At 45.2% G+C, this 11,354-nt stretch overlaps 1 long non-coding RNA gene across 1 annotated transcript in view; it reads right to left on the bottom strand.

Annotated features, from left to right (window-relative positions):
* Window positions 1–11,354, bottom strand: part of LOC125135667 (uncharacterized) — a 29,247-nt gene that overhangs the window by 2,782 nt on the left and 15,111 nt on the right. Inside the window, exon 2 of the long non-coding RNA XR_007137027.1 lies at window positions 651–847. This is a non-coding gene — a long non-coding RNA (uncharacterized LOC125135667). The remainder of the gene's footprint in view (window positions 1–650; window positions 848–11,354) is intronic.

The raw sequence follows: 11,354 nt of genomic DNA, 5'->3' as shown, positions 1-11,354 counted from the left end.
TGCGAGTTTAAGGTGTACAATGTCTAGCATTTTTTCTTTCTTTTTTTTTTTTGTCTTTTTGCCATTTCTTGGGCCGCTCCCGCGGCATATGGAGGTTCCCAGGCTAGGGGTCTAATCGCAGCTGTACCCACCGGCCTACGCCAGAGCCACAGCAACGCGGGATCCGAGCCGCATCTGCAACCTACACCACAGCTCACGGCAACGCCGGATCGTTCACCCACTGAGCAAGGGCAGGGATCGAACCCGCAACCTCATGGTTCCTAGTCGGACTCGTCAACCACTGCCCCAAGACGGGAACTCCTAACATTTTAATCCTGGTGGCCCAGCCTTGTCTCAGGCTCTTACTGCAGGAAGCCCGGGCGGACACTGGTGACCCTGTGTCTTTCTTGGGTAGGATCCTAGTTGTGCCAGCCTCTCTTGGCTTCGTCCTCCCTATGATGTTACTCTACATTTTCATGTGTTCTCCCGGGAGTCTTATAGAGGAATTCTCCTGTGGCTCAGCGGCTTAAGGATCTGGTGTTATCACTGCAGCATCCTGGGTCACTGCTGTGGCGTGGTGCCATCCCTGGCCTGGGAACTTCCATATACTGCCGTATGGGGGAAAAAAAAAAAAAGCTTTATAGAGACACACAGAACACACACACACTTACAGAGCAAGCTCCTGATGCCTCCAAGCCATTCATGTCTAGCGGCAAATGTGAAGGTGGTCTGGGCTCAGGAAGAGGACTGATTGTCCAATGCTGGCGTCAGGTCCCCTCAGGCACCTCCTCCATGCTGGCCTGGCCACTCAGGGCGACCGCTGAACTAAGCCCACTCCCTTTGGGTGGGGAGTTTAAAGTGAGTTGCCCTGAAATCAGAATGTGAATGTTTAAGAAATATTTTAATCATGATCTTAATTTTAAAAATTCCCTAACCTAGTAAGTTAACTGCTCATATGGGGAGATGGGGGTAGCATACAAAAGAGGAATTCCTGGAGTTCCTGTCATGGCTCAGTGGTTAATGAATCCGACTAGGAACCATGAGGTTGCAGGTTCGATCTCTGGCCTTGCTCAGTGGGTTAACAATCTGGTGTTGCCGTGAGCTGTGGTGTAGGTAGCAGATGTGGCTCGGATCTGGCATTGCTGTGGCTCTGGCGTAGGCCGGTGGCTATAGCTCCTATTAGACCTCTAGCCTGGGAACCTCCATATGCTGTGGGAGTGGCCCTAGAAATGGTAAAAAAAAAAAAAAAAAAAAAAAAAAGAGGAATTCCCGTTGTGGCTCAGCAGGTTAAGAACCCAGCACAGTCTTTGTGAGGATATAGGTTTGATCCCTGGCCTCACTCAGTGGGTTAAGGATCTGGTGTTGCTGTGGCTGTGGTGTAGGCCGGCAGCTGCAGCTCCAATTTGACCCCTAGCCTGGGAACTTCCACATGCTGCAGGTGCGGCCCTAAAAAGAAAAAAAAAAAAAACATTTTTAAATAATTAAATAAAAACCAAAGGAGAGTAGGGCCCTGCTGCCCTTGGGAAGGTCACACATCAGTGTGGGAAGCAGAAGTGACTGATGAGCAGACTTTGTCTCCAGGGAGAGGTGAATGAGAGGTGGCTGTGGGGACCAGGTGGCTCTGGTGAATTCTGCTTGGGAGGGAAGGGGCTGGGGGAGTGTCCCTGAGGAGGCTCACTCAGGCTTCTGTTCTGTTTTCTCCTTCCCTTTTGGAGGGGTGAGGTCTGAGGTGAAGCAGGGTGGGGGGACTTCTGATCAAGAGGGGTCCGGGAGAAAGGCAGGGTGCAGGGGAAATGGGGGCAGGGCTGACTGCAGAGGCCCCTCCCTGAGGAAGGGCAAAGGGGTTGCAAGGATGAGGAGAAAGCCTTTGGGGGGGCCCTCCTGCCTCTGACCCATGAGAGACATAGGGGAAACTCCCCGCAGCCCCTGCACCAATTTCACGTGGCAATTGATGCTGTGGGGATAAAAAACACTGTTGGAAGCCTGTCTGGAGGGAGCTTTCAATGGAGAAGCTCAGTCCCAGGCCCTGTGCTTCCCTGTCATGGGAGCCTAGCTGGCCTCTGACACCAGAGTCTGGTTTGGGATGGACCTTTGATTGAAATGCCTGCTCTTTTCTCAGAAAGGAAGAGAAACTAGAAGGGGAAAGTAAGAGGAGCAGCCAGCCCAGAATGGGGCATGTTCCCCCAGGGGCAGCTGTGCCCTGCGGTTCACCACCCAGAGCAGGAGCTGGGGCCCATTTCAGGGCTGGAGGAGGGATAAGCAGAATCCAGCACCCACACCAGATGGTGCTGTGCTGGCCCACTGAGCTCTCAGGTGTTTTTGCTTTTGCTCAAAGTAAGTGGATTCTGTGTGGTAAGCCTAACACATGAAGCTTTTCGTGGCTTCTACCAGTAGATGCCAAGGCCTTTGAGGATAGTAAATAATGCAGTAAGATAAGCAAATAACAAACAGTACAACAAATATAATGAAATATGCACTTCGATAGACAAAATCTTTCAGAATCTGATACCCATGGAGCAATAACAGAAGGTTTTTTTTTGGGGGGGAGGGTGTTGTAGTTTCATGGAGGCTTCAGCAGAACTGAACTCAACTGGGAAACTTTAATTCTGGGCTAAGACAATTCAGGGCCACTCCCAAATCAGCAGAATGAACAAATGAGTCTCCTCCTATATTCCTCCAGGTAGCTTCCCAGTTTGTCATCCCAGGAGTCTGGAATAAAGTTTGAGAAGGGTGTGTCTCCTCCAACTCCAGGGACATGTCTCAGCAACCCCTGAGTCCCATTAATAAGCCTTCCCTGTAATAGTCACCTCTCTGATGCCTGCTGGTGCCTGGCCCAGTGCAGGAACCTCCCCCGACCCAAGCTCTCACAAACCCTGCAGTCCTCACAAAACACTCAGAAACTCCCTTCTGGCTTCTTTAGCTTGGGGACACTCAAGGCATCTCTCCTTGGGAGAGCCTGCAGTTTAAAATCATGTCCACCAGGTGGCGCAAAGCTACTCTCTGCTGCCAGTATCCTTTCTGACAGAGCACGGCTGCCCTCTCCTGCTAAGATGTAAGTACTACTCTCCAGCTCAGGCGTGGTCTGTAAGTAGACATCCAACCCCTGCCTGAAAACCTCTAGTGATGGGGAGCTTGCTGCCTCTTGGGACAGAGTCAATAGCAGGAGCGGGGTTGGAATTGAGGGCACCAAAAAGCTACCTGTTCACTAATGTTACCCTTCCTCTTCCAACCCACAGGACAGTGGTTTATGAAATTTCTGTCTTCCCAGTCTCTTTCTTGGGACTAACTCATCTCCTTTTCTTATCACCTTATCTTTGAGTAGTTAATTAACTTTCTGAACAGAGGCCCAGATGAGACCTTCCTGGGACATAGCCCAGGGTGAGTCAAAACACTTGCTACCCTCTCCCCACACCTGCAGCCCCTGATTAAGAATCAAAAGGACTATGGCTCCCTCAGTTCCCTGGTGGCCTCAGTGAAGTCAGCCTCCTGGGCCTTCTGTGTCCATGTCCATAAAATGAGTAAGAGCATCCTCTCTCCTGCTGACCACATTAAATTACTGAGAAACTTCAAATAAATACTTTATTCATTTATTTAATTTTTTTTTTGGGGGTCTTTTTAGGGTCACACCTGAAGCATATGGAAGTTCCCAGGCCATGGTCGAATCAGAGCTGAAGCTCCTGGTCTACACCACGGCCACAGCAATGCCAGATCTGAGCCTTGTCTGCAACCTACACCATAGCTCACAGCAACATCAGATACTTAACTCACTGAGCAAGGCCAGGGATTGAATCCAGATCCTCAGAGATACTAGTCGGGTTCATAACCCACTGAGCCACAACGGGAACTCCTTAACAATTTTTTTTTCTTTTTACAGCTGCATCTGTGGTATATGGAAGTTCCCGGGCAAGGGGTCGAATCGGAGCTGCAGCTGCCGGCCTACACCACAGCCACAGCAACAGCAGATCCGAGCTGCATCTGTGACATACACTGCATCTTGCATTAACACTGGATCCTTAACCCAATGAGCAAGGCCAGGGATGGAACCTGCATCCTCATGAATATGAGTTGGGTTCTTAACCCACTAAGCCATGATGGGAACTCCTACTTAACAAATATTTACTAGGCACCCATGATATACTAGGCACTGTTCTAGAAACTGGGGAGTACAGAGGTAACCAGGACAGGTAAGACTTGGGTGATGATAAGAGTCACGAAGGAAAACAGTCAAGTGAAGGGGCAAGGCTTTTTTTTTTTTTTTTAATTTTTTTTTAGGGCCACACCCACAGCATATGGAGGCTCTCAGGCTAGGGCCTGAATTGGTGTAGCCTAAACCGCTGGCCTACACCACAGTCACAGCAACGCCAGACCCAAGCCACATCTGCGACCTACACCACAGCTCATGGCCATGCTGGATCCTTAATCCACTGATTGAGGCCAGCGATCGAACCTGCATTCTCGCAGATACTAGTCAGATTTGCTTCTGCTGAGACATGACGGGAACTCTGAAGTGGCTAGCTTTAATTTGACCTGCCAGAGGTGTGAAAAACACGTGAAGGTAGAAGCAAGCCATCTTCACCTACATCAGCTTCCCCTGTAGTCTGCCTGTCCTCCTTCTATTTGGCCTGTGGTTTCCACCATGAAAGTCATGCCTGAGATAGTCAGTGTTGTTGTTTCTGTGATGTTGTTTTGTTACATGCGACCCATTGCAATCCTAATGGGTATGAATAACTCAGACAGGAAGGCTGTTGCCGAAACTTGGCCTCTGTCCACCGGTGCTAAATAGAAATACGGAGACAGAGTTTGGGACGAAGGAGAAAAAAATAGATTTACTGCTTTGCCAGGCAAAGGAGGCCACAGCAGGCTATATTCCCCATGCTGTACATTTCATACCCATGACTCATTTATTTTGTAACTGAAAGTTTGCACCTCCTAATCTTCCTCACCTATTTCCCTCCCTCCCCATCCCCCTACTCTCTGGCAACCACCTGTTCGTCCTCTGTATATATGACTCTGTTTGTTTAGTTATCATTGCTCTTTTGTTTTGTTTTTTGATTCAACATGTGAGATCATACAGTATTTGTTTTTGCTCTGCCTGACTTATTTTCACTTAGCATAATGTCTTCAAGGTGCATCCATGTTGTTGAAATGACAGGATTTCATTCTTTTTTATGGCTGAATAATATTCCAGCGTGTGTGTGTGTGTGTGTGTGTGTGTGTGTGTGTGTGTGTGTGTGTGAGATCTTCTTTATCCATTCATATGTTGATGGGCACTTGGGTGCACCCATATCCTGGCAGTTGTAAATAATGAATCTCTTTTTTCCATTCCCTTTCAGTCTTTAGATGTGAAAATAATTTTTTTTTTGGTCTTTTGTTTTTTTAGGGCCACATTGCGGCATACGGAGATTCCCAGGTTAGGGGTCAAGTTGGAGCTGTAGTTGCCACTCTATGCCACTGCCACAGCAACATGGGATCTGAGCCACGTCTGTGATCTACACCACCTCGCAACAACACCACATCCTTAACCCAATGAGCGAGGCTAGGAATCAAACCTGCGTCCTCATGGATGCTAGTCATATTTGTTTCTGCTGAGCCACGACAGGAACTCCTGAAGTCAAATTTTTTTTTTTTTTTTTGCTATTTCTTGGGCCGCTCCCACGGCATATGGAGGTTCCCAGGCTAGGGGTCGAATCGGAGCTGTAGCCACTGGCCTACGCCAGGGCCACAGCAACGCCAGATCCGAGCCGTGTCTGCAACCTACACCACAGTGAAGTCAAATTTTTAAAGGCAGCATATATATGGGTCTTGTTTTGTTTCCATTTAGCCACTCTATGTCTTTTGATTGGAACATTTAATCCATTTACATAAAGTAATTATTTAAAAAAATTTGTATGGTCACACGCACAGCATATGGAAGTTCCAGGGACTGAATCTGAGCCACAGCTGTGACCTATGTCACAGCTGCAACAACACCGGATCCTTTAACCCACTGAGCCAGGCCAGGGATCAAACCTGAACTTCTGCAGTGACCCAAGCCACTGCAGTTGGATTCTCAACCCATCTGCCACAGCAGGAACTCTGACATAAAGTAATTATGGGTAGGTACATATCTTGCCATTTAAAAAATTGTATTTGGGTTGTTTTTGTAGTTCTTTTTGTTACGTTCTTCTTCTTTTGCTCTATTCTCTTGTAATTTGGTGACTATCTTTAGTGTTACGTTTGGATTCCTTTCTCTTTTGTGTGTATGCGTATTTACTATAGATTTTTGGTTTGTGGTTACCATGAGGTTTACATGACTATAGATATGTATATATACACATATACAACTCAACATAATCATGACTTGCCATATATCTTCTAACTTCCTCTTATAGATTGAATTGTATTCCTCCAAATTCCTATGCTGAAGCCCTAACCTCCAATACTGCAGAATGTGACTGTTTGGAAATAGGGTCTTTAAAGAGGTAATGAAGTTAAAACAAGGTCATTGCAGCTGGCCCAAATTTAGTTGGACTGGTGTCTTATAAAAGCAGAGAGTAAAGACCATGTGAGGACACAGGGAGAAGGCAGCTGCCAAGGAGAGAGGCCTCAGAAAACACAGACCCTGCAGGTACCTTCATCTTGGACTTCCAGCCTCCAGAGTTGTGAGGAAGTATCTGCTGTTTATGCCACCCAGCCTGTGGTACATTGTTGCGGTAACCTGAGCAAACTAATATATGTCTTGTCCTAGGTTCTGGCCCTTTAGGGCTTCTCTGTGTTATGGCTCAGGACTTTGATAGATTAACCTGCAATGATGTTTTAGTGGAGGTGGTGGAGTCTTTCAAATGTCCCTCAATAACATATCTAGGAGTTCTTGCTGTGGCGCAGTGGAAACGAAACTGACTAGGAACCATGAGGTTGCAGGTTTGATCCCTGGCCTTGCTCAGTGAGTTAAGGATCTGGTGTTGCCGTGAGCTGTGGTGTAGGTGGCCAACGTGGCTCGGATTCTGCGTTGCTGTGGCTATGGCACAAGCTGGCAGCTGTAGCTCCGATTAGACCCCTAGCCTGGGAACCTCAATATGCTATAGGTGTGGCCCTAAAAAAAAAAAAAAATCTAAACTTGAAACCCAAATTTTAGTGACTAACCCCTAAGGGAGACTGGCAGTGAGGTAATTCAGGGATCAGCCCAGCACCCTCTTGCCATCCTCCTGGTGAAAACTGATTCTGCCTCTGGGAGTGGCTCCTCTCTGCCCCCATCACAGTCTCCTGCTCCTGGCAGTGGGGGAGGGCCCTGGAAGAAACTCCTTCCCCTGACCACTGTGATTGGCCCAGAGATGGCACATGACCCAGGTCAAGCCAGTCAGAGATTTTTCTAATTGGAGCTGGCAGGAAGTCATCCCCAAGCCTGTGGTGGCCATGAGGGGATGCCGGGAAGCACTAAGGTGAAGTGGGGTCCCAACAGGGGCTGGCCGCCCATGTCCAATTGGTGGGATTTCTGAGCTGTCCTAATCCCTGGGGCTCTCCCTTCAATTCTTTGACAAACTCGATACCTTCTAATAAATTTCTCACTTAAACTGGTTTGAGCTGGGTTTTTGTCCTATGCAAATCAGAAGACTCTGACTGTATTTTGAGGAGGTGGTACAATTTTCAGTCAAAGGATTGACTGGAACCTTTCTTTTTGGGGGCTGTACCCACACCATGCAGAAGTTCCTTAGGCCAGGGATTGAACCCACACCACAGCAGCCACCAGAGCTAGCGTAGTGACAACATCAGATCCTCAACCTACTGAGCTACCAGGGAGCTCTGCTTGAAACCTTTCAAGTTCACTCCCAAGCCTGCCACTTCTCTCTTTTCTAGGAGGTGAGTTCCCCATCACTAGAGGTTTTCAAGCAGAGAAGGGATGTCCTTTGTCTGGGATGAGTCAGAGGGAATTACTGCTTTGGAGCTAAAGAGATTTAACTGGGTGGCATCAACGATCCTCAGTAATAATCACTGGTCCTACTGTGTATATCATCCTCCTGCCAGGGATTAGAGGCCTAGTATTTGAATACAGTCCTAGTTTTCTCTCAAACCCACAGACCAAGAATTTATGAGCATCAACGTAATACACCATATTAGCGAGATGAAAAACAAAACCCACATGACCATATTAATGGACACAGAAGAGGCAGTCGAAAAAGTCCAAATGTTTTTATGATTAAAATACTCAACAAGCTAATACTGTAAGAAAATTTCTTCAACCTGATAAAGGCCATTTTTGAAAGCCCTACTACTACTATCATAGATGCTTTCTCCCAATATCAGGAGGTTTTAACCAGGGGAATTAGGCAAGGAAAAAAAAAAAAAGGCATCCAGATTGGAATGGAAGAAGTAAAACTAAGTCTGTTCAGAGATGACATGATATTGTATATAAAAATCTTAAGGAAAAAAATCTATTGGAATTAATAAGTGTGTTCAGTAAGGTTGCAGGATACAATATCAATCTGCAAAAGTCAACTCTATTTCTATACAATGAATATCTGAAAATGAAATTTTAAGACAATTCTACTTACAGTAGTATCAAGAAAAATAAAATACTGGAGTCCCCATGGTGGCTCAGAGGGTTAAGGACCCAATGTAGCCTCTGTGAGGATTCAGGTTCAATCTCTGGCCTCACTCAGTGGGTTAAGGATCTGGTGTTGCCATGACTATGGCATAGGCCTCAGCTGCAGCTCCAATTCCACCCCTAGCCTGGGACTTCCATATGCTGCACATACAGCCATAAGAAGAAGAAAAAAAAAGAATAAAACACTTAGGAACAAACAAAAAGCTAGAGATACTCTCAAAACTACAAAACATTGTTGAAAGAAATTAAGGAAGACCAAAATAAGTGGGCAGACATCCCATGTTCATAGATGGGAAGACTTAGTATTATTACAATACTTCTCAAATTGATTTACAGATCCAGCATGATCCCTAGCAAAATTCCAACATTTTTTTTTTTTAAAGAAGTGGACAAGGAGTTCCCATCGTGGCTCAGTGGTTAACGAATCCCACTAGGAACCATGAGGTTGTGGGTTCGATCCCTTGCCTTGCTCAGTGGGTTAAGGATCTGGCATTGCTGTGAGCTGTGGTGTAGGTTGCAGACACGGCTCGGATCCTGCATTGCTGTGGCTCTGGCGTAGGCCGGTGGCTACAGCTCCAATTAGACCCCTAGCCTGGGAACCTCCATATGCTGTGGGAATGGCCCAAGAAATGGCAAAAAGACAAAAAAAAAAAAAAAAGAAGTGGACAAACTGATTCTAATATTCATTTGGGATTTCAAGTGACCCTGAATAGCCAAAACAATCTTGAAAAGCAAAGCAAAGTTGGAGGACCCACATTTTCTGATATCAAAACTTACCACAAAGCTACAATAATCAAAACAGTGTGGTACAGGCATAAGGACAGACATATAGGCCAAAAAAATAGAATTGAGAATCCTGAAGTAAATCCATATATCTATGGCAACTGATTTTTTTTTCTTTTTGGCTTTTTAGGGCCACATCTGTGGCATATGGAAGTTCCTGGGTGAGGGGTCAAATCAGAGCTGCAGGTACTGGCCTACACCACAGCCACAACCACAGTAACGCCAGATCCAAGCTGCATCTGAGACCTACACTGCAGCTCACAGAAATGCTAGATTCTTAACCCACTGAGTGGGGCCAGGGATTGAATCTGAGTCCTCATGGATCCTAGTCGGGTTCATTACTGCTGAGCCACAATGGGAACTCCATATGGCAACTGATTTTTAATAAGGGTACAGAGAATGTTCAATGGGTAAAGAATAGTCTCTTCAACAAATGGTGTTGACAATAGCCAAGACCTGGAGGCAACCAAAATGTCCATCGACAGACAATTGGATTAGGAAAATGTGGTATATATACACAATGGAATACTACTCAGCCATAAAAAAAAACAAAATAATGCCATTTGCAGCAAATAGATGGAACTAGAGACTCATACTGAGTGAAGTAAGTCAGAAAGAGAAAGACAAATACCATATGATATCACTTATATCTGGTGATATCATTTGTGCTGTGTCCTATATAGCACAAATGAACCTTTCCACAGAAAAGAAAATCATGGACTTGGAGAATAGACCTGTGGTTGCCTAGGGGGAGGGGGTTGGGAGTGGGATGGATAGGAAGCTTGGATAGCAATAGCTTGCAATGGATACAAACTATTGCCTTTGGAATGGATTAGCAATGAGATACTGCTGTGTAGCACTGAGAACTATGTCTAGTTACTTAGATGGAGCATGATAATGGGAGGAAAAAAGATTGTATACATGTATGTGTAAGTGGGTCACCATGCTGTACAGTAGGAAAAAAAACTGTATTGGGGAAATAACAATTTAAAAAAACCCAAAAAACAAAAAACAATGTTGCATATTCACATGCAGAAGAATGAAGTTGTATCCTTACTTCACACCATATACCAAACATAACTCAAAATGTGTCAAAGACATAAAATATAAGGGCTAAAATCATAAAACTCTTAGAACACAGGAGTAAATCCTCATGACTATAAAGCAATAGTTTCTTAAATATGATACTGAAAGCACAAGCAACAAAGAAAAAAATAGGTAAATTGCGATTCATCAAAATTTAAAATTTGCTTCAAAGGATACCATCAAGAAACTGAAAAGAGGGAGTTCCCATCGTGGCTCAGTGGTTAACAAATCTGAGTAGGATCCATGAGGTTGCAGGTTCGGTCTCTGGCCTTGCTCAGTGGGTTAAAGATCCAGCATTGCCATGAGCTGTGGTGTAGGTTGCAGACATGGCTCAGATCTCGTGTTGCTGTGGCTGTGGTGTAGGCCGGTGACTACAGCTCTGATTCGACCCCTAGCCTGGGAACCTCCATATACCATGGGACCGGCTCTAGAAATGGCAAAAAGACCAAAAAAAAAAAAAAAAAAAGAGAGAGAGAGAGAGAGAGAGAGAGAGAGAGAGAGAAACTGAAAAGACAACGCAAAAATTGGAGAAAATATCATGTATCTGACAAGAGACTTGTATCCTGATGTACAAAGAAAACTTAAAACCCAGTAATAAAAAGAAAAATAAAGCAATTAAAAATTGGGCAAAAGACTTGAATAGATGTTTCCCCAAAGAAAATATACAAATGGCCAATAAGCAAATGAAAAGATGCTCAACAGAGTTAATCACTAGGGAACATGGATCAATCCATGAGATACCATTTCATTTCTATTAGGAAGTCTGTAACAAAAAAGATGAACAATAACAAGTGTCGCAGAGGATGTGGAGAAATTGGAACCCTCATATATTTCTGGTATGCATCTGCTATGAAAAACAGTGTAGCACTTTCTCAAAAAGCTAAAGTAGATTTACCTTATGATTCAGCAATCTCGTTCTTAAATA

Source organism: Phacochoerus africanus, chromosome 9 (genome assembly GCF_016906955.1).
Source record: "Phacochoerus africanus isolate WHEZ1 chromosome 9, ROS_Pafr_v1, whole genome shotgun sequence".
In the NCBI taxonomy this organism is placed as follows: domain Eukaryota; kingdom Metazoa; phylum Chordata; class Mammalia; order Artiodactyla; family Suidae; genus Phacochoerus; species Phacochoerus africanus.
The sequence above is the reverse complement of the archived record's forward strand: the minus strand, read 5'-3'. Positions and strand labels throughout refer to the sequence as shown.